The sequence below is a fragment of the Bubalus bubalis genome, chromosome 8, assembly GCF_019923935.1.
Source record: "Bubalus bubalis isolate 160015118507 breed Murrah chromosome 8, NDDB_SH_1, whole genome shotgun sequence".
NCBI lineage: Eukaryota > Metazoa > Chordata > Mammalia > Artiodactyla > Bovidae > Bubalus > Bubalus bubalis.
In genome coordinates this window covers 50,943,382-50,971,104 of record NC_059164.1, presented here as the reverse complement: position 1 = coordinate 50,971,104, position 27,723 = coordinate 50,943,382, and the positions used below count along the sequence as shown (strand labels likewise).

General features: G+C 38.7%; 1 protein-coding gene and 1 long non-coding RNA gene across 11 annotated transcripts in view; one reads left to right on the top strand and one right to left on the bottom strand.

Annotated features, from left to right (window-relative positions):
* ST7 (suppression of tumorigenicity 7) overlaps positions 1–27,723 on the top strand; it is a 277,302-nt gene that overhangs the window by 111,614 nt on the left and 137,965 nt on the right. The window lies entirely within an intron of this gene.
* Positions 1,546–20,125, bottom strand: LOC123334707. The gene is made up of 2 exons (XR_006552757.2): positions 20,066–20,125; positions 1,546–1,665 (listed from the first exon to the last, which is right to left on the bottom strand). It is a non-coding gene; the product is annotated as an uncharacterized LOC123334707 (long non-coding RNA).

Genomic DNA, 27,723 nt, shown 5'->3' with positions numbered 1-27,723 from the left:
ATATAATAGGCCCTCAGCAAACACCTATTGAACAGACAAAGCTGTGCAAATGACTTATTTATTTACTTTTTAAATAATGCTTTGTGCTGTGCTTAGTCGCTAAGTTGTATCCAACTCTTTGCGACCCTATTAACTGTAGCCAGCCAGGCTCCTGTGTCCATAGGGATTCTCCAGGCAAGAATACTGGAGTGGGTTGCCATGCCCTCCTCCAGGGGATCTTCCCAACCCAGGGATTGAACCCAAGTCTCCTGCATTGTAGGAGGATTCTTTACCGTCTGAGCCACCAGGGAAGTCTCTTAGTGTAGTTACAGTAAAATGTATCCTTTTAAAGTATGCAATTCAGTGGTTTTTAGAATATCTAGAGTTGTCCAACCATCATCACCATCTGATTTTAGAATGTTTGCATCAGCTCCAATAGAAACTCTGTGTTTCCCTGTCCCCCTCACTCCCTGGGAACCACTAATCTGCCCTATGTCTCTGGGGTTTCTTATTTTGGAAACTTCATATAAGTGGACTCATGCAACGTAACAGTCTTTTGTGACTGGCTTCTTTTATTTTGCATGTTTCAAGATCCGTCCATGTGGTGGCATATTTCAGTGCTCTGTTCCTCTCTTTTGCTGAGTATTGATCTTTTGTATGGAGACACCACAGTTTCTTTATCCATTCACCATTTGATGGGGATGTGGGATGCTTCTAGTTTCTGGCTTTAAAAATAATACTGCTGTGGACATTTATGTACAAATATTTACAAGGACATATCTTTTCAGTTCCTATGGGTATATGCCTAGGAGTGGAACTGCTAGGTCTTGTGCTAAGTCTGTGTTTAACATTTTGAAGAACTGCCAAACTGTTTTCCAGAATGGAACAAGGACTAAGGCCTCTCAGAGAAAACCAGAGCTGGACGGACAATAGTTAAAGCAGTAAAAACAGGGACTGTTGCAGTAGGGAGAAAGAGATCTCAGTATGGAACTGGGATCGATTCTGATCACAACAGGGAAAAGTGGGGGTTCATTGTCAAGGAACAGCGTGGGGGTGGGGATTGGTGGGTAGAAAATTACTAAGAGGGTAGGGAAGTTCTTTGCTAAACTGCTGTAAAAGGATTCTAAAAGAATTCTTGCTGAAGACTGACCAGAATGATCAGTTATTGTTTTGGGGGATGGGGGAGGTGAGAAATTTGGTTAAATATTAAGGGTGATAAGATATCAAGGGTGGGAGATTCTGGCTAAACTTTTTTAATAAGATTCTCGCTAAAGTTGGGCGATGCAAAGACAGACATGCCAGTCTAAGAGTCAAGGCCTAGTTGGGAGAAATATTCAGAGGAGTCTGTTTAAAGGTTAGGTTGATCAAAGAGAGACTGTCAGACCCATAACAGATGATTCAGTATTACCCTTCCGGAGCTTTTCTTCAACTGTATTAGCAAGGAGGCTTCTGATCAATTCTCTTAAATTTCCTTCAACTCTATCCAGTGACATTTCATTTAGCATCCAACAGATATTTATTGACATGATGTTGGCTGAGCTGGGATACAGTTTTTGGAGCATTTTCTTGAATCTGGTAAAGTTGCTTTATTTTCTGTTTCATTCTTACAAATTAATGTTTTTGTTTCGTTTTTAGAAGCATTTAGCAGGTCTGATAGCTTAGTTCTCTTTGGAAGTCTCATTTATGCTGTAAAGAGGGAAAGACAACATCATATATTATCATGAGTTTCACAGTTTAAGACACTGGTCTGGTTTAAGTAAGTTGCTATTCATTCCCCAAATACACTTTTTAAGTGTGAATATCTTTTTTTCCTTCTTTTTCTTTTTTTATTATCTTTTCCTTTTATAGAAAACATTTTCTTTCTCTGCCTGTGAGTGGGTGATGTCTCCAGTCCAGTACTAAATTGTTTTTATTACTACTATTTGCTGGAGTCCAGCTCCAGCAGCCAGGGATTCAACCTGAAGAGATAGACAGTGTCGGCAATGAGGCAGCCTCTCAGTTTTCTTTTGGACTGCCTGTTTATTTCAAGTTTAAGATTCTCTTTTATACTTTTACAAAAACATTAGGCCAGAGGTTTGACATTTTCAGTTCCCCCTCTCCCAGATTTATTATCTCCATAAATCATTGTTGCTCTTCAAGCAGAGTTCCTGCTTCAGGGATTCTCTCCGAATCAGCCTTATCATCTATTATCTACCTCCTCTAATGTGTCCTATAGTTAACTTATGATTACATTGTAACTCATGCTACATTCCTCAGTTTACTACTTATCTTCCTAAATCCTGTTTGCCCCTAACATCCTTAGCTTACTATCTCTTAAAAAGGCTTCTAGCTATAGTGTCTCTAAAAATTCCTAACTTCTATAGGCTATAGTAAAATATGCTAACTTTACAACATTCCTTAAATCTTTAACTTCTAACTGTTTTAATTATTTCTAAGCCTTAAATTCAGTAAACTCCTTTGCCATAAACATTCTCCTCACAAATAGGCTTCAGATAGCAATCCCTCCCATGGCCTCAAACTATGGCCTATGTGCTCATCCTAGAACACTCTTTTGTAAAAGTCCTTGAACAAATGTCAATGATTAACTTTATGAATTATTTTCTGAGCACAGCTCCAGAAGGCTTTGTGCCTTCTCATGCTCCTCTCAAGAACAATAAGCACCTTAATATTCCTTTTCAGTCAACTCAGCCAAGGAGAGGAAAAGACAAGTCAGAATTACAAGGCCTAACTCCTTCATCCCGGGGCCGTGCCTGTAGAATGAGGAGAGGGGTCTGGGGCCATGCCTCCATTTTGTCAGTAATGCCTAACGCGGCTCCCAACAACTATTATTTTATCCCACTTATTGAAATATCGTTAGAGTATCAGATCAGATCAGATCAGTCGCTCAGTCGTGTCCTACTCTTTGTGACCCCATGAATTGCAGCACGCCAGGCCTCCCTGTCCATCACCAACTCCCGGAGTTCACTGAGACTCACGTCCATCGAGTCAGTGATGCCATCCAGCCATCTCATCCTCTGTCGTCCCCTTCTCCTCCTGCCCCCAATCCCTCCCAGCATCAGAGTCTTTTCCAATGAGTCAACTCTTCGCATGAGGTGGCCAAAGTACTGGAGTTTCAGCTATAGCATCATTCCTTCTAAAGAAATCCCAGGGCTGATCTCCTTCAGAGTAGGTTGTTTATAAATCAACCAGCAACTGCAAATGGAGAAGGCAATGGCAACCCCCTCCAGTACTCTTGCCTGGAGAATCCCATGGACAGAGGAGCCTGGTAGGCTGCAGTCCATGGGGTCGCTAAGAGTCGGATATAACTGAGCATCTTTCACTTTTCATTTTCATGCTTTGGAGAAGGAAATGGCAACCCACTCCAGTGTTCTTGCCTGGAGAATCCCAGGGACGGGGGAGCCTGGTGGGCTGCCGTCTATGGGGTCACACAGAGTTGGACACAACTGAAGCGACTTAGCAGCAGCAGCAGCAACTGCAAGAATGATTTTAACTATCACACGAACTGTTTCATCCTGTTTTTTCTACTTTACTACTGCCCATCTGTAGTATGTCATGTATCATCAATTAATGCAAATTCAAATTTATTTTGAGAATTTAGCAGTGCTCCTGAAAATAATTGGCTGTCTTAGGGAGCTGAAAATATAGCATTGTTACTCAGTTGGAAAAATGAAGGTTTCCTCTGAGTGACTCAAGCAGAGCTTCCTAACCTTCACCAAGGTTAACTGCTGCCTCTTCTGTGCAGTTAGTAACTAATGTGTGCCAGCTCCCATTGTAGTGATTATAATTGCTTAGGTTACATTAATATTCATGGCACATGCCTCTCACCCTACGTGGTACTCATTCCCTGTGTCTTTGACTAATGTACCCTTTTGCATTTCATCTTGGCATGGGGAACCATGATTTTAGAGGATGTGAAGCAGAGAGCAGCTGGGGGAAGAATGAATATCCAGCACCCAGTGCCAGGATGAACATACTGATGCAGATATTCTGAGAAGGGATCTTTTGAGACAGGTTATAAGTAAAGGCCAAGTGGAACCAAAGCTGACCTTGCCCTGGCACATGATGCTAGTCAAGGAGGCGCTTAGCTTCGTTCAGTTTTATTTCGCTCTTGGGTTGCCAGCTGCTTCAAGCCAGCTGTTTAGGCACAGTTAAAATAAAGGCCAGAAATCATCATTATGGTATATGAAAATATGCCAGTAATTTCTAAGCTTAGAAAGTTAGCAGTAGCATATGGATGAATGCTAAAAACTTAGAGATCTAAAAGGAAAATAGTTTATCCTTCCTATCTCTGCAGAATTATTTTTGCAGGGCTGGAGGAGAGGGGGAAATGGAGAGTTGTGGTTTAATGGGTATAGAGTTGCAGTTTTGCAAGATGAAAAGTTCTGGAGATTGCACAACAATGTACATATACTTAACATTATTGAACATATCCTTAAAAATGATTAAGATGATAAATTTTTGTTATGCATATCTTACCACAATTGGAAAAAAAATATATTTTTAGGACTCCACTCTTTAATAAAGATAAATTGTGTATTATACTCCTCTTCTGGAGAATTATAGGTATTCAGCATATGGAAGCTTTTGAGACATCCTGCACAAAAAAATTCTGCTTTAACCCAGTGTTTCTCAAATTGCCCCTCCCCCAATTAAACCAACATCTCTTAATAGTCTATGGAACTTATATTTGAAAAAGTTCCATTTAGAAAGAGGTAATTTGAGGTCTTTTCCAGCTCAAAAATGTTATCATTCTTTAAAGACACCATATGATAAAATGGACTATGTGGAAATAAGCCCTGGAAAACAAAGATTAACTTAGGGCTTCTCATTGTTTTCCATATCATGACAAGAACAGAATGTAATGATATTTGAATGGTACATGTGGGTAAACAGACAAGGTGGCTCTGGGCTAGGAGCTCTGCAATCCAGTCAGCACACCAGTTGGGTGAAAATCTGGCAATAAGATCTTTAAAAAGTTATCATTGAACAAGCTACATGAAATATCATGCTCTTCAGATGTCAAGTTAGCCTGTGAAAGAGGCATTAGAGGCAGAACATACTATATGTTCCGTTTACTTTTCATTGGCAGCAATTTTCCACTTTATGTAAATCAGAAACTCCTGATGATCTGCATGGCTGTGGTTATTACTGGTCATTAGACCTAACTGGAAATCTCCAGTGGATATGTGAGAGTGAAGGGTTAATACCTTTCCACAGTTGTTCAATATACCTAAGTGACTAATTCAGCAACGTCTTAGTTTTAAAGTGAGAGCATATATACTAATGGCATTAGCAGAGTAGTTCCCACTTAATGGGAAACATTTTGTTTTCGACTTCGCATTTCCTAGAGAAATAATTATTTGGGACAGTGATGTGAATTGGATGTGCTGGAGAAGAGTATATTTATATTAATGCATTTTTGTAAGAAATATGGTATAGATCAGTGAGGCCTTTTCCTCTTAAAGCCTTTAAAGTCGTCCTTGTCTCTCACACTTCACCCTATTCCCCTCAATGGTGTCATTCTGCAATATTATATCTTTTAAATAGCTTGCTTAAAGATCGTAGACTGAAGGAAAACCCAAGAGATTAGATTATATTTGAAAGTGACCTATATTACTGTTTAGTGTTTCTGTTTAGCTTACCTAGTAATGAAGATTAGTCACCATCTACCTAGTGATAGGTATTTTGATTGTGGAAATGCCAAATCCTCTCTTACTGCCTTTTTTTGCCATAAAACAATTCTTACTATTGCTTTTATTCACCCTTAATTGTTTTCTCTAGGAATCCTATTGGAGAAAGTTCAAGGTTTAAAACTAAATATAAAATTACATCCTTGCTTAGCAGCAGGGATCCATTGAGAAATCCCATTGACAACCTCTGCTGGGCTTTTAAAGCAGAAGTTTAATTACCATCTATTGATTGAGCTTGATTTGTCACTTCTTGGCATCTGGCTAGGCAGAGCTGTTCTTTCTAGCTGAGCAAGGCAGGCGGACAGGTGCCAAAATGGGAAAAGAGATGCAGCCACTGCAACTGGCCAGCTTCAGGTGTGGATGAGGGAAGTGAAGTGTGTCAGATCAAGAGACCAAATAGGTGCTCAGGCAGTGAGGGCACAGGGTAGGCCCCTGTGAAAGGGAATTTGAGACAAAGCAAACGGGAGCACAGTAACTCAAAATTTCAGGCTTACAGTTCTCAGGAGTGCAGGCAGACTATGCTAGAACCCCCCCAGGGAGCATTGAGACTGAGCCTCAGTCTTTGAAGAATAGGACTGAAAAGGGTTGGGATTTTAAGGAAGTTACTGGAATAAGACCCAGAGAAAGAGCAAAAGAAACTCAGTAAATAATAATCAGAGAAATCAATAGGATATTTAACCACACCCTGAGGCCTTCACACAATGTAATGCTGTTGCAGCATTTAATTTTGCTTATTTATTTTAAAATTGAAATACAGCTGATTTACTATCAATATACTGTGTTAATTTCAGGTATATAGCTATGTGATTCAGTTCTACCTATATATGTATACAGTTTCTTTTCCATTAGAGGTTATTACAAGATATTGAATATAGTTACCTGTGCTATGGGGCCTCCCTGGTGGCTCAGACAGCAAAGAATCTGCCTGCAGTGCTGGAGACCTAGGTTTGATCCCTGGGTCGGAAAGATCCTCTGGAGAACGGAAAGGTTACCCACTCTAGTATTCTTTCCTGGAGAATTCCATGGACAGAAGAGCCTGGTGGGCTACAGTTCATGGGGTCACAAAAAGTTGGATCAGACTGCATGATTAACACACACACACACCTGTGCTGTACACCACATCCTTGTTGCTTATCTGTTTTATATGTAGCAGTGTGTATCTGTTAATCCCATACTCCTAATTAATCCCTCCCTGCCTTTCCCCTTTCCCCTTTATTACAGAAAATAACTGTAAGTTTATTTTCTGTGTTTCTATTTCTGTGAGCCTACTTCTGTTTTGTAAATAGATTCACTTGTATTATTTTTTAGATGCCATATATAAGTGATATCATATAATATTTGTGTTTCTCTATCTGACTTCACTTAGTATGATATTTTCTAGGTCTGTCTGTATTGCTGCAAATGGCAATATTTCCGTCTTTTTTATGGCTGAGTATACACACACACACACACATACACACACAGAGCACAGCACATCTTTATCCATTCATCTGTTGATGGACATTTAAGTTCCTTCCATATCTCTGATCTTGTAAATAGTGCTGCTATGAACACTGGATGCACGTATCTTTTCGAGCTAGTTTCATCTCTTCTGGATCTATGCCCAAGAGTGGGATTGCTGAATCGTATGTTCTCTATCTCTATTTTCATATTTTCATAAATCATATCTCTATTTTCAGTTTTTGAAGGAACCTCCATACTGTTTTCTGTAGTGGCTAGACAAATTTACATTTCCATCAACAGTATAGGAGAGTTTCCTTTTCTCCACATCTTCTTCAGCATTTATTATTTATAGACTTTTAAATGATGGTCATTCTGACCAGTGTGAGGTGATAAGTCATTGTGATTTTGATTTGCCTTTCTCTTATAATTACTGATGTTAGGCATCTTTTCATGTGCCTGTTGGCCATTTGTGTGTCTCCTTTGGAGAAATGTCTGTTTAGGTCTTCTACTCATTTTTTATTGGAGTTTTTTCTAAATATTAAGCTAGATGAGCTGTTGTTGTATTTTGGATATTAACCCTTTCTCAGTCACATCATTTACAAATATTTTCTCCCATACCGTAGGTTGTCTTTTTGTTTTGTTGATGGTTTCCTTTGTGTGCAGAAGTTTTTAAGTTTGATTAGATCCCATTTTTAAATTTTTTCTGTTATTTCTATTGTCTTGGGACACAGACCCAAGAAAACATGGGTACAATTTTGTCCAAATGTTTTGCTAATGTTCTTTTTTAGGAGTTTTATGATGTCATGTCTTGTCTTATTAAGGTTGTTAAGTCATTTTGAGTTTTTTTTTTGTCTTTGGTGTGAGGGAGTGTTCTAACTTCATTGGTTTACATTTACTGTCTGGCCTTCCCAATGCCACTTGCTAAAGAGTCTTTTCTCCATTGTACATTCTTGTCTCCTTTGTCAAAGATTAATTAACCATGGATGTGTGGGTTTATTTCTGGGCTCTCTATTCTGTTCTGTTGATGTATCTTTTTTTGTGTCAGTGCCATGCTGCTTTGGAGAAGGAAATGGCAACCCACTCCAGTGTTCTTGCCTGGAGAATCCCAGGGACAGGGGAGCCTGGTGGGCTGCTGTCTATAGGATTGCACAGAGTCGGACACGACTGAAGCGACTTAGCAGCAGCAGCAGCAGCAGCAGCTGTGCTACTTTGATTACTATACCTTTGTAGTATTATCTGGAGTCTGGGAGGGTTATATCTCCATCTTTGTTCTCTTTCCTCAGGATTGCTTTGGCAATTCTGAATCTTCTATGGTTTGGTTCCATATATGTTTTAGGATTATTTATTCTAGTTTTGTGAAAAATGTCAAGGGTAATTTAACTCAACATTCAAAAACTAAGATCATGGCATCTGGTCCCATCACTTCATGGCAATTAAATGGGGAAACAATGGAAACAGTGAAAGACTTTATTTTCTTGGGTTCCAAGATCAATGGGGATGGTGACTGCAGCCATCAGATTAAAAGACTCTTGCTCCTTCGAAGAAAAGCTATGACAAATGTAGACAGCATATTATAAAACTTTGCTGACATTACTTAGCCAACAAAGGTCTGTATAATCAAACCTATGGTTTTCCCAGTAGTCATGTATGGATGTGAGAGTTGGACCATAAAGAAGGCTGAGTGCAGAATTGATGCTTTTGAACTGTGTTGTTGGAGAAGATTCCCTTGGACTACAAGGAGATCAAATCAGTCAATCCTAAAGGAAATCAACCCTGAATATTCGTTAGAATGACTGATGCTGAAGCTGAAGCTCCAATACTTTGGCAACCTGATTTGAAAAACCAACTTGCTGGAAAAGACCCTGTGCTGGTAAAGATTGAAGGAGTGACGAGAAGGGGACAACAGAGGATAAGATGGTTGGATGGCATCACTGATTCAATGGACATGAGATTGAGCAAGCTCTGGGAGACGTTGAAGGAGAGGGAAGCCTGGCATGCTGCAGTCCATGGTGTTGCAAAGAGTCAGACACAACTGAGTGACTGAACAACAAATTTAACAAGGATGGTTTTAAATTTGTAGATTGCTTTGGATAATTTGGCCATTTTAAGAATATTGATTCTCCCATCCAAGTACTATGCAGGTTCAATCCTGCTTAGCTTCTTACATCACACAAAATCAGACTTGTTCAGGGTGGTATGACCATAGATTAAAATATTGCTTCTTCCAATTCAAGAGCATGGGATATCTTTCCATTTCTTTGAATCACCTTCAGTTTCCTTTATCACTGTTAGATAGTTTTCAGCATATAGGTCTTTCATCTCTTTGGTTAGGTTTATTCCTAGGTTTTTTTTTTTTATGCAATTTTAAATGAGATTTTTTAAACTTTCTGATATTTCACTTAGTATAAAGAAATGCAACAAATATATGTTCATTTAATTTTGTATCCTGTTACCTTGCTGAATTTATTTATTCTAATAGTTTTTGTGTGGAGTCTTTAGGGTTTTCCATATAGAGTAGCAACCCGTCTGCATCCTGTTCTCTTCCAGTTTGGGTACTTCTTATTTCTTTTTCTTATCTGATTGCTGTGGCTAGGATTTTTCAGTACTGTGTTGAATAAAAGTGTTGATGGTGGATATCCTTGTCTTGTTCCAGAATTTAGTGGGAAGGCTTTCAGCTTTTCACAGTTGAGTATTATGTTAGCTGTGGATTTGTCATAAATGGCTTGTATTATGTTGAATATTTCAGTATTTTAAATGAATGAGGTAGTGCTGGATGTTCTGAAATGGAAAACTAAGTGAAAATACAAATTATATTATATAACATGTATTTTGAGGGCAAAATATACAGCCTAGCAAAAAGAACCTTAGGACATAAAACTACCTAAAGCAGCGAAACGTCACTGGTCCTCATGAAGACAGGGAATATATTATGGAGGGAGTGGGTAGTGTGTTAGTGTTTAGGGCACAAAATCCAGATCTAGACTACCTGGGCTTAAATTTTGACTCTACCATTGATTACTTGTATGACTTTGAGTGAGTCATTTAACTTCTCTGTGCCCATTTCCTCATCTGTAAAGTGGAAACGGTGGTAGTACTTTATAGGGTAACTATGAGGATTAAATGAGCTAATATTTGTAAAATATATAGAACAGTGTCTGGCACATAATAAGCTCTATACAAATGTCTGTTAAGCAAATTAAAAAAAAACAAACATACTTTCGCAGCTTCCAGAAATTAGTCAGAAGCTAACTTCAGACTTAATTTTCCATCTCATGTAGGTATCTTTCCTTTAGGATATTAAATTTTTAAAAAAGCATTGTTTCAAAGCACTGTGGGAAAAATATAGTTAAAATTCTTGTCGGCAGATTACTGGATTGGAATTTTTACCTTAATCCTTCTGAAATTAAGAAAAAAAATCACACTAGTTACTTTAGTTTTTCTATGCATTTACACGCTAATGGTTTTATAAGTAGATATTGTTATGTGTTTCTTATATACAGTTAATGTAATATCTAGTTCAGATGGCTGATTTTGTTCTCTCATGAGTAGTGCTTTGACAGGAAAAGTACCACACCCAAACTGTTTATGGACTCCTTCCATATATACACAATGAGCTAGTCTGACAGAAGGTAATGCGGTTGGTATATTGTGGATAGGCAAGCCTGGCAACATATGAAAGAAAACCCATTAGGGACACTGAGACTTCAAATAATGAGTTAGAGTAATGGGCTTTTGATGATGGACAGGGAGGCCTGGCGTGCTGCGATTCATGGGGTCGCAAAGAGTCTGACACGACTGAGTGACTGAACTGAACGGAACTGAGAGACTAACCCCCTTAAACCTTTGTAATGCTATCCAGTAAAGTTAAGGAAATCATCACTAGGTAATAAATAAATAATGGTGTTCTAGATACGACCTTTCAGAATTCGGAAATCTGGCTCTTCCTAAGACAATGAGCTGTACTTAACTCACATGTTTGTTTCCAGTGAGTAGTGAGGCTATGGTGAATAATGCTCTGTTTGCATTTGTACTCTTTTGGGTACAATTGTACAACTTGATAGATTATTTGAAATTAATCAATATTACAGCTTAACTATGAAGCTGATATTGGAGAAGGAAATGGCAACCCACTCCAGTATTCTTGCCTGGAGAATCCCAGGAACGGAGGAGCCTGGTGGGCTGCCATCTATGGGGTCTCACAGAGTCGGACACAACTGAAGTGACTTAGCAGCAGCAGCAGCAGCATGAAGCTGATATAACAATTTGGGTTATTAATGATTTTAACTATAGTTCATTCTTCTGAGTTTAATTCCAAGAAAATGAACATTTGAAAAGTATCCTTTGGTGAAGGTGATGCCAATGGTATGCTGATATATGTTAGAATAATTCTTATCCCTTCCTGAGGATTTTTATGAAGAATAATGATGGCAATAATTACTGTAAAATGTATTACAAATTTATTCAAATATTCTCTATCCTTTAATATTTATAATGACTAGTATTCTTTATGCTGCTTAGGTATGTAAACATCTATAGTTTAAAAGTTTGTGATTTATAATTTTGATTATATATCATAAGCCCATTGAACTCATCATGGTGACAATTTTTACTTTACTCCATTGCATAAATCCTAGTCACAGAAATAATGGAGTCGAGGTGAGTGGAGATAGATTGAAATGGAAGTTAGATAATGTAGAGGCTGTGTTTCTTTGCTCCCAAATTAAGACATTTGGACTATGGGGAGACTGAGAAGTTGAGCCTTTCCATGCAGCCCATTGTTGTCCCTGTCCTCTCCCCTGGACATCAGGAGGAAGTCAGGGAAGGAAAGATATATTTCTGTGCTTCCCTCTGTTGTGTACTGTTGTGTGCTGTCTGCTGCACCCAGGCCTGTCTGGTGGGGTGAGACCTGAGCCAGTTGTGAAAAGAGATCTGGAGGACATTCATCCTCTCATCTCCCAGGCCTTTTTTAGAGTTTTCTGGAACAGTTGCTCTATGAATTGCAGGGGATTCCTATAACTGATTCATCCTTATCATCTTTAGAAACACTGAGGGAATTTCAGAAGATCCTATTTAAAAAATGAATTGTTATACAAAGATGCAGAAACTGTCTGGCTAAATTTGTGGTAAAACTGAAAGTAGATTTTTCACTTCCAGATTATCAATTCAGGATTTAGCTAATCTAGTATGTCTGTGCATACATAGCATATACATAAAACTCCGTTTATTGTTGTTATTCAGTCACTCAGTCGTGTCCAACTATTTGCGACCCCATGGACTGCAGCATGCCAGATTTCCCTGTCCTTCACCATCTCCCGGAGCTTGCTCAAACTCAGGTCCATTGACTCGGTGATACCATCCAACCATCTCATCCTCTGTCATCCCCTTCTCTTGCCTTTAATCTTTCCCAGCATCAGGGTCTTTTCTAATGAGTAAACTCTTTGCATCAGGTGGCCGAAGTATTGGAGTTTCAGCTTTAGAATCAGTCCTTCCAATGAATATTCAGGACTGATTTCCTATAGGATTGACTGGTTGGATCACCTTGCAGTCCAAGGGACTCTCAAGAATCTTCTCCAACACCACACTTCAAAAGCATCAATTCTTCAGTGCTTAGCTTTCTTTATAGTCCAACTCTCACATCCATACATGACTACTGGAAAAACCATAGCTTTGACTAGATGGACATTTGTTGGCAAAGTAATGTCTCTGCTTTTTAATATGCTGTCTAGGTTTGTCATAGCTTTTCTTCTAAAGAACAAGTGTCTTTTAATTTCATGGCTGCAGTCATCATCTGCAGTGATTTTGGAGCCCAAGAAAATAAAGTGTCGCTGTTTCCATCATTTCCCCATCTATTTGCTATGAAGTGATGGGACCCAAAAAGAAGTATTTCTTTTTGGATATTCTGAGTCATTTATAAATATTGTCTTATTATTTTCTATAGCATCCTTGGAAAAGAGTAGAAGTATAAAATATACATGTATGACTAGGTATGGCTAGCACACCAATTTATTTAAGATCCTAAAGGACTTCTTTGGGGCCAGAGTCACATTTCAGGATATAACAACTCTGCTTTTGTACTGTTGCAGATGTGTATTAAATGGGTATTATAAGGTAAGCCATAATGGCTCCAGATTAGATTTTCATGGAAGTTAACAATTTAGAGAATATATAGTAATAATAATAATAATAATTGTTATTATTATAGATAGCATTTAGCATTGCTGCATTTTAAATAAATTTGACAGAAATACATGTTACAGAACTTGGATTTTTGTCAGATTCTAGTCAGTGAAAGGATTTAGGTATTGGTTCCTTGAAACTCTGTATTATTGAATTAGCCTTTTGTGATGTGACTTGCAAAGTTTGTGGTTTGTAGCTTAAATCTTGTGGTAGGTTTGCTAGTAGAGAATTATCATTTGTTCTTGAGTTGAAAAGGACTTTATAGTCAAAATCCCTCAATTTGTAGATGAGAAAAATTCCCTCAGAGACAGTAAGCTGTTTTGGCTCAAAAGAGAACAAACCTAATCCCATATTTTCTAGGAGGAGGTGTTCCATTTTGCAAGGAAGGCTTGAAGGACAGAAGGAAAAACTCTTAGTTGCAGCCATGGTTGTGTAACAACTTTATACAATGTTGACACAGACTCCAAAGCATAGTTTGTAGTTCTTTAGTGTTGAGAAGGCAATGGCACCCAACTCCAGCACTCTTGCCTGGAAAATCCCACGGATGGAGAGCCTGGTGCGCCGCAGTCCATGGGGTCGCTAAGAGTTGGACACGACTGAGCAACTTCACTTTCACTTTTCACTTTCATGCATTGGAGAAGGAAATGGCAACCCACTCCAGTGTTCTTGCCTGGAGAATCCCAGGGATGGGGGAGCCTGGTGGGCTGCCGTCTATGGGGTCGCACAGAGTTGGACATGACTGAAGCGACTTAGCAGCAGCAGCAGTGTTGAGAAGGTGCAACTAGTGTGCAGTTCTTTGTCACTCAGTCATGTCACGCTCCTTATGGCCCCATGGGTTGTGGCCTGCCAGGTTCCTCTGTCCATGGGATTCTCCAGGCAAGAATAATAGAGAGGGTAGCCATTCCTTTCTCCAGCAGATCTTCCTGACCCAGGAATTTAATCTGGTCTCCTCCATTGCAGGGGAATTCTTTACCTGCTGAACTACCAAGGGAGCCTGCAACTGAGCATTTCAACAATTTAATAGTAGGATAGAAAAGACAAGGATTTCAAAAAACAAAATCTTTTTTTTTATAATCTTAGTTTTAGAAACATTGCTGATTAGATGTTGTTTTATTTTTCTTATTACAAGTATTTTATTAAATTTTTTAAATGTGTATAATTTTTAAAGGTTACTTTCCATTTTCAGTCATTACAAAGTTTTGGCTATATTCTCTGTGTTGTACAATACATCCTTGAGCCTATCTTAGATCCACTGTTGTTATTGTTGTTGTTTCAGTACTAAGTCATCTCTGACTCTCTTGAGTTTGTATCTATTTGTCTCCCACCCCTATTCTTCCCCCTGTCTCCACCACTGGTAACCACTGGTTTGTTTCCTGTATCTCTGAGTCTGCTTCTTTTTTGTTATATTCACTAGTTTGTTGTATTTTTTTTTGATTCCACATATAAGTGATATCATACAGTATTTGTCTTTCTCTGTCTGACTTATTTTACTTAGCATAGTGCCTTCCAAGTCCATTCTCCAATTTTGCAAATTTTGGCAAATTTTTTTTCGTTTTATGGCTGAGTAGTATTCCTGTGAAGAAGGCTGAGCACTGAAGAATTGATGCTTTTGAACTGTGGTGTTGGAGAAGACTCTTGAGAGTCCCTTGGACTGCAAGGAGATCCAACCAGTCCATTCTGAAGGAGATCAGCCCTGGGATTTCTTTGGAAGGAATGATGCTAAAGCTGAAACTCCAGTACTTTGGCCACCTCATGCGAAGAGTTGACTCATTGGAAAAGACTCTGATGTTGGGAGGGATTGGGGGCAAGAGGAGAAGGGGACGACAGAGAATGAGATGGCTGGATGGCATCACTGACTCGATGGACGTGAGTCTGAGTGAACTCAGGGAGTTGGTGATGGACAGGGAGGCCTGGTGTGCTGCGATTCATGGGGTCGCAAAGAGTCGGACACGACTGAGCGACTGATCTGATCTGATCTGAGTATTCCTGTGTGTGTATGTGTGTACACCACTTCTTTATCCATTCATTCTCTGTTGATGGGCACTTAGGTTGCTTCCATATCATGACTATTATAAATAGTGCTGCTATGAACATGGGTGTGTGTATCTTTTCAAGTTAGAATTTTCATCTTTTCCAGATCTATGCCCAGGAGTGGGATTGCTGAATCATATGGTAGCTCTAGTTTTAGATTTTAGAGAACCACCCCACCTCCCCGCCCCCCATACTGTTTTCCACAGCGGCTGCACCAATTTACATTCCCACCAATAGTGTAGAGAGGGTTCCCTTTTCTCCACATCCTTGCCAACATATTATTTATGTACTTTTTGATGCTAGTCTTTCTGACAGGTGTGAGGTGGTATCTCACTGTGGTTTTAATTTGCATTTCCCTGAAGATTAGTGATTTTGAGGAGCTTTTCATGTGCCTATCGGCCATCTGCATTTCCTCCTTGGAAAAAATGTCTATTCAGTTCTTCTGCCCATTTTTCCTGATTAGTTGTATTAATTAATCCAGCCATCTGGGGACACAAATTAATTGTACTTACTGGGTTATAAGTATTGTGAATCCAGGTTATCTTGTTTTTTTATTTTTTCTTTTTGGTGTTTTATTTGGTCTTTTATTTTTTCTTAATGGTGTTATTGTGCAATTATCAGCTTATTACCATACAGTAACTCACATTATTTAAACAACACTGCTTAAACCCTGGGATGAAACATAGAAATTCACAGCCAGCTGGAGAAATCTGAATGCCAGCTATATGGTAGCAAGATAGATGTTCTGCATCAGGGTCTTTCCTACTATTGTAAAGCTTGATAAAGAATAAACAAAAAAATGTCGTGGCTGTATGGATGTCTTTATGGGTGATAAAGTTTAAATTAGCATATGCAGGACATTCTGAGACAGTTAATGTCTACTCTTAGTTAATTGGTTGGGGTGAATTCTCTCTTATTGTTTCATTTGCTGTATAATTAGCTTTAGCTCAGCAGTTAAGTCATGTCACCAGCCCACTGTGACACTGAAGGATGGCAGCAGGCTTGGGTGGGTGGCAAGCTCGGTGCAGACTGTGCAGGTTAAATGAATTGCTGGCTTCCTACATGGCTCTCCTTCTCTGGCTTAGGAACAGTCTTTCATGTTCTTGAATAAATCTGTGTGCTGTTCATATGCAATTATAAATATACTGAAATAATTCCATATAAGATTTTGTGACTGTAGCATTGTAATCATTAAAAGTTGCTCAATGTTCATTTTTATAAAACTGGAATTCAGATACATATAAACTTTTCCTATGTTGTTCTCTTTGAAAACTTCTGAGATTGTCCTCATTTCTTTTAATTCGTTTTTCTTTTATCCTCTCTGATTCATTTATTTCTACCATTCTATCTTCTAATTCACTAATCCTATCTTCTGCCTCTGTTATTCTACTATTTGTTGCCTCCAGAGTGTTTTTAATTTCACTTATTGCATTATTCATTATATATTGACTCTTTTTTATTTCTTCTAAGTCCTTGTTAAACATTTCTTGCATCTTCTCAATCCTTGCCTCCAGGCTATTTATCTGTGATTCCATTTTAATTTCAAGATTTTGGATCAATTTCACTATCATTATTCGGAATTCTTTATCAGGTAGATTCCCTATCTCTTCCTCTTTTGTTTGGTTTGGTGGGCATTTATCCTGTTCCTTTATCTGCTGGGTATTCCTCTGTCTCTTCATCTTGTTTAAGTTGCTGAGTTTGGGGTGTCCTTTCTGTATTCTGGCAGTTTGTGGAGTTCTCTTTATTGTGGCGTTTCCTCGCTGTGTGTGGGTTTGTACAGGTGGCTTGTCAAGGTTTCCTGGTTAGGGAAGTTTGTGTCGATGTTCTGGTGGATGGAGCTGTATTTCTTCTCTCTGGAGTGTAATGAAATATCCAGTAATGAGTTATGAGATGTCTATGGTTTTGGGGTGACTTTGGGCAGCCTGTATCTTGAAGCTCAGGGCTGTGTTCCTTTGTTGCTGGAGAATTTGCTTGGTATGTCTTTCCCTGGGACTTGTTGGCCCTTGTGTGGTGCTTGGTTTCAGTGTCGGTATGGAGGCGTTTGATGAGCTCCTGTCAATTAATGTTCCTTGGAGTCAGGAGTTCCCTGGAGTCAGGGTTTAGACTTAAGCCTCCTACTTCCAGTTATCGGTCTTAATTTTACAGTAGTTTCAAAACTTCTCCTTCTATACAGCACCACTGATAAAACATCTACGTTAAAGATGAAAAGTTTCTCTACTGTGAGGGTCACTCAGAGAGGTTCGCAGCGTTACATGGAGAAGAGAAGACGGAGGAGGGAGTTAGAGGTGACCCAAATGAGATGAGGTGGAATCAACAGTGGAGAGAGTGGGCTAGCCAGTAGTCACTTCCTTATGTGCACTCCACAACTGGACCGCTCAGAGATGTTCACGGAGTTATACAGGGAAGAGAAGAAGGAGGCAGGAGACAGAGGTGGCCAGAAGGATAAAAGGGGGAAATGAAAAGGACGGAGACAGATCCAGCCAGTAATCAGTTCCTTAAGTGTTCTCCACTGTCTGGAACACACAGAAATTCACAGAGTTGGGTAGAGTAGAGAGGGGTTAGGGAGGAGATACAGGTGACCTGGTGGAGAAAATGGAGAGTCCAAAGGGAGAGAGAGCAGTCAAGCCAGTAATCTCGTACACTAGTGAAAAATGGGTCCTGAAGATTGGGTTCTTAAAGGTATAAAATTGGTAACAAATACATAAAAACAAAAATTAGAAATCTAGAGTAGAGTTTGGAATTTCAAAAATGCGATGCTAATGAAAAGAAGAAGGAAAAGAAAGAGAGAAAAAACGAACAAAGAAAAACAAACAAGGTCGTGAAAGTAATAAAGAAACTACAGGTACAAAATTGATAACTAATACCAAAAAGCAAAAATTAAAAATCTAGAGTAGAGTTTGGAATTTCAAAAATACAACGTTAAAAAAAAAAAAAAAGAAGAAGAAGAAGAAGAAGAAAAATAAAGAGAGAAAACAAACAAACCAACAAAAACAATGTCGCAAAAATTATAAAGAAAATACAGGTACAAAATTGATATCAAATACCAAAAAGCATAAATTAAAAATCTTGAGTAGAGTTTGGAATTGCAGATATACGATGTTATATAAAAGAAGAAAAGAAAGAAACAGAGGAAAAAAAAAAGTCACAGAAATTATGAAAAAAACTATAGGTACAAAATTGATAACATATATCAAAAGGCTAAAATTAAAAATCTAGAGTAGAGTTTGGAATTTCAAAAATACAATGTTAAAGAAAAGAAGAAAAAGAAAAAAGAAAAAAAAAAAAAACACGGTCAAAAAATTATAAAATATATATATGAAGTTTGCTGAAGAAGAAAAAAAAATAGGGTCTTTTTTTTTTTGGCAAAGTAATAGTTATAAAAGTGAAAATTAAAGGACAATAGAGGACTTAAAAAAATTTTTTTTTTTAATTAAAAAAAAGAAAGAAAGAAAGAAAGATTGATCGTAAAAATAGTAAAAATATATCTAGGTCTTTCTCTGGTTTTGTTGTGAGTATTGTGGGTTCAGTTCATTTTTGGCAGTTCCTTGGTCCGACTTATATTTCTCAAGATCTATATGCCCCTTCCTATGTAATCCGTAGTAACCACAGGGTTTTAATCTATGGCCTGTAGCTTCCAAGGCGTTTCCCTCTGTTATAGCTTCTTCTGTTTGCTGGTCTCTTCAGTGTCTGGTTCCCGCCCTGACACAAAGGGGATGGTTGAGGACACTATTTTTTTTTTTTTTTTAATTTAGGCTCACTTGTTCAGCCGCGCTGTGGGGAGGGAGGGAGGGATGCTGCAAACAGATATCACTGGCATGCGCTCGCAATGCCGCAGCCACACTGGGTCTGCCCCCGCTCACAGCGCGTGTAGCCTCCCTGCCCACACTGCTTGGGCTCTAGGTTGTTCCGCCGGGAACAATCAGAGGCCGGCCCTGGGCTGAGCTCCCAGGTCCAAGCCGCTCAGGTTCAGGCACTCGGGTAGTCCTCAGAGGCGCAGACTCGGTTGGGCCTGCGTTTTGTGTTCTTCCCAGATCCGAGCAGCTCAGGTGATGAGATGTTTGGCGGGCGCCAATGCTGCGACTTATCGCCTCCCCGCCACTCGGTTATCTGGGTGTAAAACCGGCGCACCTTCTCAGGCAGATGTTGACCGTCCAGACCCCCAAGAAGTTTTAGTTAGCAAAGAAGCCTGCTTACAGTTTTATAGATAGTGTCTCTCTGGGGCTGCGATATCCCCCTTCCGGCTCTGGCTGCCTGTCACCGGAGGGGGAAGGTCTGCAGCCGGCTATATCTGTTCAGTCCTTTGTTCTGTGCGCGGGCCTGGCGGTGTCTTAGGTTAGGGCTGGCTTTTCGCGTGGTAGATATCCCACAGTCTGGTTTGCTAGCCCAAATTATTTCGCTCAGATAGCGCTCAGGACATTCGGGCCCGATTCTTACTCTAAGGGACACAGCCCGCGCCGCACTTCCCTGCCCAGCCCCCGCTTGCTAATGGCGTGTGCAGGCGTCTGCGCTGCTTCTCCGCTGGGGGAGTTACCGTAGGGCTCACAATCCGCGATTTTTAATTGTTTATTTTTTTTTTCCCCTCCCTTTTATGTTGCCCTCTGTGCTTCCAAAGCTCGGCACAGATTCGGCAGTGAGAGGGTTTCCTGGTGTTTGGAAACTTCTCTCTTTTTAAGACTCCCTTCCCGGGACGGAACTCCGTCCCTCCCTCTTTTGTCTCTTTTTTTGTCTTTTATATTTTTTCCTACCTCCTTTCGAAGAGTTGGGCTGCTTTTCTGGGTGCCTGATGTCCTCTGCCGGCATTCAGAAGTTGTTTTGTGGAATTTACTCGATGTTTAAATGCTCTTTTGATGAATTTGTGGGGGAGAAAGTGTTCTCCCCGTCCTACTCCTCCGCCATCTTGGCTCCTCCTCTTTGAAAACTTAATAAAAGTAGGAGCATTATGTTGTTGCTGCTCTTAATCTATCAACTTATCTTGAAATATCTTCTTTTAAACTAAAATAAATAGACATGTTCTTTAAAAAATCCCCTTAAATAAGAAAATATCTTATTTCTCAAAATTAAAAAGTAGCATGTATTGATTGTGTTAAAAGCACACATTTGAGTGATTATTGGAATAATACATGCATTTATTAAAAAATGTAAAACTATAGATAATGTAAAAAGTATAAAACGAAAGTTCGCATAATCTCATGCTCCAAAGATAACTACTGCACCATATGATTTTTAGTTTTATGTCATGCTCTGCAAATCTCTTTTTCCCCTGATTAAAAGAAAGAACACATATAGTAGAAAATTTCAAGTCTATAGTGAAGGAAAAAAAAAAATCACACATAATTGCATCACTCAGAGTTGAGCAATACTGGAATGTTTGCATTCTATCCTTCAACTTTTCTTCATGTGCTCAGAAACTGTACTTATGTACCTACAAGATAGTAGATGTATAATCTATGAATTTTTTTTACAAAAAGTGTCAAACTTGACAAGCTTATATAATAGGATTTTTAAACTAAAACATGGTGATCTTTTTTCCTAATGTGATTTTGTAGTATGATTTGTCATGACTGCATGCTATTCTGTCACAGTAATATGTAATATTTAGCCATTTCTTTTGTTGGATATTTAGTGGTTTTGATTTTGCTTTTATAATTAATATTACAAATTTATTTTCCTGAATAGCCTTGAAGATAAATATGTGCAGAAACCCATGATTATTTCCTTAGGATAAACTCATAGGTGTATAGTGATTTTAAAAAACAACCAAAATGTGCTTAATTCACAGTACAAGCTCTTGGGATTGACAAGTGGGGATTGACAAGATCTCTTCATATTTTTAGAATGATTTTAGCAACTAAATTTGCAAATTCCACATTTTAGGCTTTTGATTTATGTAGATAATCTTTTAGGTTCAAACATTCTGGATTTAGGTATTCACGTCCTGTATTTTTATAACCACTCCATTTGTGCAAGGGAAGCCTATTGTGGTGTTTTAATATTTGTATTTGTGTTTATATAACTGAATTTTACATCTGTTGAATGTTTGTAATTATGACTATCACATCAAATTCCAAATCCAAAGTGAAAACAGTCAAACATAGGTTTTATGGATCAGTGACAATTATAACAAGATTTCTTGGAGGGAAAGGATGTGATTTTATAGGATGCTCTAAACTTCTTTTCTTGTTTTAGCAGCTTTTACTCTAGGAGCAGAAAATAAATTATGTGGTTGTGTTTTTTTTGGTTTGTTTCAAGATAAAAATAATTATCATAACTTTAAAAATGTAAAAGAGTGCTTCTTCAAGTGTTGGCTCAATCAATATATGTTTCTATCAATATATGATTAGAATAACACTATAATTTTATTCATGTAATAACTGTAATAATTACTATGTAGAGATTAGGTGCCCAACTCAGCCCTCAGAGCTTCTTGCCACTCTTATTAATCTTCACTAACCTAACAGAAGCAGAAATATTAAGAAGAGGTGGCAAGAATACACAGAAGAACTGTACAAAAAACAGCTTCACGACCCAGATAGTCATGATGGTGTGATCACTCACCTAGAGCCAGACATCCTGAAATGTGAAGTCAAGTGGGCCTTAGGAAGCATCACTACGAACAAAGCTAGTGGAGGTGATGGAATTCCAGTTGAGCTATTTCAAATCCTGAAAGATGATGCTGTGAAAGTGCTGTACTCAATATGCCAGCACATTTGGAAAACTCAGCAGTGGCCACAGGACTGGAAAAGGTCAGTTTTCATTCCAATCCCATAGAAAGGCAATGCCAAAGAATGCTCAAACTACTGCACAATTGCACTCATCTCACACGCTAGTAAAGTCATGCTCAAAATTCTCCAAGCCAGGCTTCAGCAATATGTGAACCGTGAACTTCCAGATGTTCAAGCTGGTTTTAGAAAAGGCAGAGGGACGAGAGATCAAATTGCCAACATCTGCTGGATCCTGGAAAAAGCAAGAGAGTTCCAGAAAAACCTCTATTTCTGCTTTATTGATTATGCCAAAGCCTTTGACTGTGTGGATCACAATAAACTGGGAAATTCTTCAAGAGATGGGAATACTGGACCACCTGACCTGCCTCCTGAGAAATGTGTATGCAGGTCAGAAAGCAACAGTTAGAACTAGACATGGAACAACAGACTGGTTCCAAATAGGAAAAGGAGTATGTCAAGGCTGTATATTGTCACCCTGATTATTTAACTAATATGCAGAGTACATCATGAGAAACGCTGGGCTGGAGAAAGTACAAGCTGGAATCAAGATTGCCAGGAGAAAAATCAATAGCCTCAGATATGCAGATGACACCACCTTTATTGCAGAAAGTGAAGAGGAACTAAAAAGCCTCTTGATGAAAGTGAAAGAAAAGAGTGAAAAAGTTGGTTTAAAGCTCAACATTCAGAAAACGAAGATCATGGCAACTGGTCCCATCACTTCATGGGAAATAGATGGGGAAACAGTGTCAGACTTGATCTTTTTGGGCTCCAAAATCACTGCAGATGGTGACTGCAGCCATGAAATTAAAAGACGCTTACTCCTTGGAAGGAAAGTTATGACCAACCTAGATAGCATATTCAAAAGCAGAGACATTACTTTGCCAACAAAGGTCCATCTAGTCAAGGCTATGGTTTTTCCAGTGGTCATGTATGGATGTGAGAGTTGGACTATGAAGAGAGCTGAGCGCCGAAGAGTTCATACTTTTGAACTGTGGTATTAGAGAAGACTCTTGAGAGTCTTTTGGACTGCAAGGAGATCCAACCAGTCCATCCTAAAGGAGATCAGTCCTGGGTGTTCACTGGAAGGACTGATGCTGAAGCTGAAACTCCAATACTTTGGCCACCTCATGTGAAGAGTTAACTCATTGGAAAAGACCCTGATGCTGGGAGGGTTGGAGGCAGGAGGAGAAGGGGACGACAGAGGATGAGATGGCTGAATGGCATCACCGACTAGATGAACATGAGTTTGAGTAGACTCCGGGAGTTGGTGATGGACAGGGAGGCCTGGTGTGCTGTGGTTCATGGGGTTGCAGAGTCAGACACGACTGAGCAACTGAATTGAACTGAACTGAAGACCAGAATAATAATGTATACATGGCAGCCTTGAGTGCTTTGTTTGGAATGTTTCTCAAATTATTCATCTTTTTTATGTTTTGGATGCAGGAAATGTTTGGGTGTCTGTCTACAGTTTGTTGGACTTTTAGTGAACTAAAATTCCCTTTAGAGTATGGCATTTTCATAGAAACTATTTCAAGTGTGATTGTGCATAACCTGTATCAGAAGTTTTAATAATTTTATCTATCTTCTTACTGCTATAGTTTAAGACTTTTATACTTTCCATGAAAATTCAGTACTTTATACTCTCAAGTAGGTTTTGTTTAGCTTAATTTTACTCTTTTAGAATTTGTGGTTTGCCAGAGGGAAGTGAGGAATTCAGATGTAATAGGAGTGATAATATAATAATGTGACTATAAAGTAAAGAGTTTCATTTCTAGGTGGCTATATTTATCCAAGGGATTGGTGTTGTCTAAAATGCTAAGTATGAAACGAGAACTAAAATTATTTTTGAAATATTTTCAGACTTGATATATCAGGGTTCTACTAGTAAAACAGAACCAGTGGGAGATTCCTGTGTGTGTGTGTGTGTGTGTGTGTGTGTGTATACACAATAATGCAGGGGTGGGAGTGAGGAGAGAGAAAGGGAGAAGTAGAGAGCTGGCTTACATGATTATACGCTGCCTAAGTGAGTCTAAACTCCTCAGGACAGGCTGGAACTGCTATCCACTGGCAGAATTTCTTCTTTGTCAAGGGAGACTTCAGTTCTACCTGCTGATTGAATCAAGTCCATCTAGATTATCTAGGACAATCTTCTTAAAGTTAACTGATTGTGTACTTTAATCACATCTACAAAATACCTTTATAGCAATACTTAGATTGGTGTTTGATTAAATGACTGGAGATTGTAGCCTAGACAAGTTAACACAAGCAAAATAATATTTGATATCTGAATCAGTGCACAGGTCATATAAAAGAACCAGCTTCATAGTTTATCTATGAACTGGTAATCATAGTTTATCTGTGATTAAAAACCAAAAATACCAGTTTAACTAGCTAACTCAGGCACTAGTTTGGGCCATAAAAAGTTTTACATGTTACCAAAGATAAAATCTACCTTCAAAATACTAACATCTACTTGAGTTGAGATTGTTGAAAAGAAAGTACATCAGGCTACAATTACAATTTTTAAAAAGTTTGGAGGAATGGCAGCATTGTTGGAACACTGATGACTCCCCAACAGGATGTAAAGGGGCAAATGGTTGTTTAAATTTATGCTTCTCAAAGTGGGGTTCATGACTCCACTTCATTTTATTCTGCCATCAATAGAAAATACCAGAGAAACACTTTTTATTTAATGTAGGGCAGGGGTCAGCAAACTGTTTCTGCCAAGGGCCAAATAGTGTGAATTTTCAGCTTTGCAGGTCGTAGAGTCTGTCACAAATGTTCAGCTCTGCTTTTGTAGCATGAAAGAAGCCAGAGGCCATACGTAAACTAATGAGCACAGATGGAAAGAAATTATCTGACCAGAGACTTTGGGTGAGGGCTGTTGTGCAGTAGAAGATGCCGGTAGAACAGTGATGAAGTAAGTACTCAGCCTTCAGAGCCAGTTGCACCTGAATTTATGTCTTGAGTATGTCACTTTCTAGCCGTGTGACTGGATGAGCAAGTCAAGTAATTGTTATATGTAAAAATGGGCAGAATAATAAGACCCTACGAAGTTGTGAAAATCAACAACTGGGAGTCTTGTGAAGATCCTATAAATATTTTCTGCTAGTCAGATGTCAGGTTTTAGAGCCAATGAAAATTTTTAGCCATTTAAAAATTATGTTCCTTCTATTCCTGCTTTCTGGAGAGTTTTTATCATAAATGGATGTTGAATTTTGTCAAAGGCTTTCTCTGCATCTATTGAGATAATCATATGGTTTTTATTTTTCAATTTGTTAATGTGGTGTATTGCATTGATTGATTTGTGGATATTGAAGAATCCTCAAAGCTATATATGACAAACCCACAGCAAACATTATCCTCAATGGTGAAAAATTGAAAGCATTTCCTCTAAAGTCAGGAACAAGACAAGGGTGCCCACTTTCACCATTACTATTCAACATAGTTTTGGAAGTTTTGGCCACAGCAATCAGAGCAGAAAAAGAAATAAAAGGAATCCAAATTGGAAAAGAAGAAGTAAAACTCTCACTATCTGCAGATGACATGATCCTCTACATAGAAAACCCTAAAGACTCCACCAGAAAATTACTAGAACTAATCAATGACTATAGTAAAGTTGCAGGATATAAAATCAACACCCAGAAATCCCTTGCATTCCTATACACTAATAATGAGAAAACAGAAAGAGAAATTAAGGAAACAATCCCATTCACCATTGCAATGGAAAGAATAAAATACTTAGGAATATATCTACCTAAAGAAACTAAAGACCTATATATAGAAAACTATAAAACACTGGTGAAAGAAATCAAAGAGGACACTAACAGATGGAGAAATATACCATGTTCATGGATTGGAAAAATCAATATAGTGAAAATGAGTATACTACCCAAAGCAATTTATAGATTCAATGCAATCCCTATCAAGCTACCAACAGTATTCTTCACAGAGCTAGAACAAATAATTTCACAATTTGTATGGAAATACAAAAAACCTCGAATAGCCAAAGCGATCTTGAGAAAGAAGAATGGAACTGGAGGAATCAACCTACCTGACTTCAGGCTCTACTACAAAGCCACAGTTATCAAGACAGTATGGTACTGGCACAAAGACAGAAATATAGATCAGTGGAACAAAATAGAAAGCCCAGAGATAAATCCACGCACATATGGACACCTTATCTTTGACAAAGGAGGCAAGAATATACAATGGATTAAAGACAATCTCTTTAACAAGTGGTGCTGGGAAATCTGGTCAACCACTTGTAAAAGAATGAAACTAGAACACTTTCTAACACCATACACAAAAATAAACTCAAAATGGATTAAAGATCTAAACGTAAGACCAGAAACTATAAAACTCCTAGAGGAGAACATAGGCAAAACACTCTCGGACATACATCACAGCAGGATCCTCTATGACCCACCTCCCAGAATATTGGAAATAAAAGCAAAAATAAACAAATGGGACCTAATTAACCTTAAAAGCTTCTGCACATCAAAGGAAACTATTAGCAAGGTGAAAAGACAGCCTTCAGAATGGGAGAAGATAATAGCAAATGAAGCAACTGACAAACAACTAATCTCGAGAATATACAAGCAACTCCTACAGCTCAACTCCAGAAAAATAAATGACCCAATCAGAAAATGGGCCAAAGAACTAAATAGACATTTCTCCAAAGAAGACATACAGATGGCTAACAAACACATGAAAAGATGCTCAACATCACTCATTATCAGAGAAATGCAAATCAAAACCACTATGAGGTACCATTTCACACAGAATGGCTGCGATCCAAAAGTCTACAAGCAATAAATGCTGGAGAGGGTGTGGAGAAAAGGGAACCCTCTTACACTGTTGGTGGGAATGCAAACTAGTACAGCCACTATGGAGAACAGTGTGGAGATTCCTTAAAAAACTGGAAATAGACCTGCCTTATGATCCAGCAATCCCACTGCTGGGCATACACACTGAGGAAACCAGAAGGGAAAGAGACACGTGTACCCCAAATATTCATCACAGCACTGTTTATAATAGCCAGGACATGGAAGCAACCTAGATGTCCATCAGCAGATGAATGGATAAGAAAGGTGTGGTACATATACACAATGGAGTATTACTCAGCCATTAAAAAGAATACATTTGAATCAGTTCTAATGAGGTGGATGAAACTGGAGCCTATTATACAGAGTGAAGTAAGCCAGAACGAAAAACACCAATACAGTATACTAACGCATATATATGGAATTTAGAAAGATGGTAACAATAACCCTGTGTACGAGACAGCGAAAGAGACACTGATGTATAGAACAGTCTTACGGACTCTGTGAGAGAGGGAGAGGGTGGGAAGATTTGGGAGAATGGCATTGAAACATGTAAAATATCATGTATGAAACGAGTTGCCAGTCCAGGTTCGATGCACGATACTGGATGCTTGGGGCTGGTGCACTGGGACGACCCAGAGGGATGGTATGGGGAGGGAGGAGGAAGGAGGGTTCAGGGTGGGGCACACATGTATACCTGTGGCGGATTCATTTTGATATTTGGCAAAACTAATACAATTACGTAAAGTTTAAAAATAAAATAAAATTAAAAAAACAAACAAACAAAAATTATGATTATAAAAGCCTTTATAAATTTTCCACAGCTAGGACATGCTCTATTTTTTAAAAAATCTG